The sequence below is a fragment of the Marmota marmota genome, unplaced genomic scaffold (assembly GCF_001458135.2).
Source record: "Marmota marmota marmota unplaced genomic scaffold, marMar, whole genome shotgun sequence".
Taxonomy (NCBI): Eukaryota; Metazoa; Chordata; class Mammalia; order Rodentia; family Sciuridae; genus Marmota; species Marmota marmota.
In genome coordinates, this window is record NW_025999977.1 from 54,106,849 (window position 1) to 54,110,326 (window position 3,478).

Sequence of the window (3,478 nt, forward strand, 5' to 3'; positions counted from 1 at the left end):
TTTTTTTTGTACGGGGGCTTGAATTCCGGGGACGCTCAACTACCGAGCCACATCTCCAGCCCTTTTTGTTTTTTATTTTGAGACCAGGTCTCACTAAATTGCGGAGGCTGGCCTTGAACTTGTGATCCTTCCTGAACTTTTGTGATCCTGGGATTTTAGGCATGCGCCACTGCGCCGGCTAGTTAACAGGATTTATTTTCTTTTTTTTTTAAATTGATTTTATAGGTAACAGGATTTCTAAGCAGCTGCTCTATGAGAAACGCAGGCAGCCGGGGTCAGGTGCTTTTCCCAAAGCCTCCCTGCACTCTGGCCAGATGCTGCTGAGGGTTGTCCTCATGATCACAATAGCACCCAAACCCCTGGCAGCTGGGTCGGCTGATGTACATTTTTGATCCAGACAACAGGGAGGTGGGTATTTTTAGACCTGTTTTATAGGTAGGAGACCAAGGCCTGAGAGGGAACTGGCCCAGGTCCCATAGCTCCGGGATCCTCATAGCTAGAATGTGTTTCCTGCCTTTTTATTAGAAATGTTTTCAAAATGGAAGTCTCCAATGTGCACCCAGTATCTAGGGTTCAAAGTCTGTTCCCGTTTTGCAATATTTGCTCTATTCTCTGTGGGCATGTGGGCTTATGCATTTTTTTAGATCACTTGAGCTGGCTGACTCTTGTAATCTAAGCTATTCTGGAGGCTGAGGCAGGAAGATTACACATTTGATGCAGCCTGAGCACTGAGTGACACCATGTCTCAAAATAAAATAAAAGGGCATGGAGATGTAACTCAGAGATAGAGGGCCCCTGGTTTCAACCTCCAATATTGTGGCATGGGGGTGAGGGAGAAACTTGCAGATACAATGACCCTTTACCCTCTTAATATTACAATAGGTAATTTCCAAAAATAAGAACATTAGTATCACCATGGTATATATTTACACTTAAGAAAACTAACCATTCTCTAATATCAGCTAGTAGTCAGTTGTGAAAGAAATGTAAAAGTTGTCAAAATCAAGATGGAGATGTTGCCTCTGTCAACCCTAACAAAAATAAATAAAGCTGAGAAGTTAGAAAGAACGGGTTCTTACTAATGATTGCCTTATACTATCACAAAATACTCTGCCAGAAACACCAGCTTGCATAGAGCAGCCACAACCTCATACAAAATGTACTTCTATAATGCGTCTATCCAGCAACTGTGCTCAACCTTGGACTGAGGCCATTCTTACCATTAATCTTTGTGGCCAAGAGTCTGTTTCAACATAACTGAAATAGTCCTTATTTTTTCTTGCCTTAACCCCTGAATGTGCCCATAACATATTATGCACAAATGTCGCCTCTGCAGCGCCCTACCATTTATGTTGCAATGCTCTTCCCAAGTAAATATTATTCCTTGGAAGATCTCTGTGTAATTGTTTTTTTCTAAATTTAGAACACCATGGTCCATAGTCAAATGTGTCCATGTGTCCAGTTGTTTAAAACAGTTTTATAGTTTTTCAGGTTGTGTTTGTTTTTATTTATTTATTTTGTAGTTGTAGATGGACAGGATGCCTTTATCTTATTTGTTTATTTTTATGTGGTGCTAAGAATTGAACCCAGTGCCTGGCACATGCTAGGCAAGCGCTCTGCCACTGTTACAGCCCCAGCCCCCTCGGGTTGTGTTTTGATCTCAGTATCCAATGTTACCTACATGCATTGCATTTGGTTATGTCCTTGTGTGCACACCACATCCAGGGCCTGGACATGCAAGTATTCTACCAGTGAGCTACATTCCCAGCCTAGCAGCTATGTCTTTTTTTAATTGGAAAAACTCCACATTTTCTTCCATTACATTGACATTCAAAGTCTGAGACAGTTTTCTTATAGAATGTGTCACATTCTATATTTGCCAGATTCTTTTTCTTTGTTTTTTTGTTTGTTTGTTTGTTTTTTGTTTTTTAAATACCAGTGATTGAACTCAGGGACACTTGACCACTCAGCCACATCCCCAGCCCTATTTTGTATTTTATTTAGAGGCAGGGTCTCACTGAGTTGCTTAGCACCTTGCTTTTTGCTGAGGCTGGTTTCAAACTCAGGATCCTCCTGTCTCAGCCTCCCAAACTGCTGGGATTACAGGCGTAGCTCCACCGTGCCCAGCAGATTATTTCTTCATGAGTTTATTCACCGGTTTCTGTTGTTGCTGATGTACCTTCATTTATTTTTATTTATTTATTTATATGTGGTGCTGAGGATTGAACCCAGGGCCTCACATACGCCAGGCAAGTGCTCTACTGCTGAGTTACAACTGCAGACCATATTCACTGGTTTTTCTAATCAATTATTAACAGTAAACTGGCAGTTCTAAAGGGTTTATTAGATTTAGGTTAAAAGCTATTAGCAAGAAGACCTCATAGGTGATGATATAACCAGGACTGGAAACCAGGACTGACTCCAAATTCTGGGTGTTTTCAATCACCCAGCCCTACACCACTTTGGAGATAATATTTTGCTAACCTTAGATTATTCTCTTGGACGCTTTTAAGCATCTGGTTTTGCTGGCAAGGGAAGTCTTGGCTCCATGGTAACCAGCTTGCAAGATGGCCTCAATGATCCTGTGTGTATTCACACCCAGATGTAGTCCCCCTCGCGCTGCGTCAGGGCTGGTGTGTAGAACACTGGAGCTGACAGTATGTGAGCTGTGTGGCTTCCTAGGCTAGGCCATAAGGGATTGCCCCTGCCTCCCCGGAAGGTCCCTCTCGGGGAAAGCAGCCAGCGCATCAGGAGGACACACAGCAGCCATGTGGAGAGGCTGGGTGATGAGAGCTGAGTCTCCCACTGAATGCCAGCACCACTCAAGAGCCAAACAGGTAAGAACTCTGGAAGTACTCCTCCGGCCCATCAAACCATCAGTGCTAGGCCTCACAAAAGACCCCACCCCAAGACCACCCACCCAAGCCATTCCAGAATTCCTGAGCTCAAAAGCTCTGCAAGAGCCAGCCCAGTGGCTCATACCTGTGACCCATCAAGTGAGGAGGCTGAGGCAGCCAGTCAAAAGTTCAAGACCAGCCTCAGCAACTTAGTGAGACCTTGTCTCAAAATCAAAATAAAAAGGGCTGGGTATGTAGCTTAGTGGTAAGCTCAGAGCCCCTGGGTTCTAACCCCAGTATTCCCCAAAAAAGACTCTTGAGTTTTTTGTTTATTTTTTATTTTACTGCGGTAAAAACTTACCCTTGTCACCATTTGAAGTGTACAACTCAGTGTCACTAAGTATAATCACATTGTTGTGGGACTGTCACCACCACCCCTCTCCAGAACCTTTTCTTCATCCCACGCTGTGCCCATTAAAGGTGGGCTTCCTCCCCCAGCCTCTCATAGCCACTTTTTTTTTTAATGCTGAAAAAAAGGGTCTATTTAGAATTAGACAGTTGGACTCTATTTAGATGATCCTAATTTTGTTGGCAACGCCCAAAGCCTCCTAATCAGGAACCTGTCCAATGTATGCCCTCTT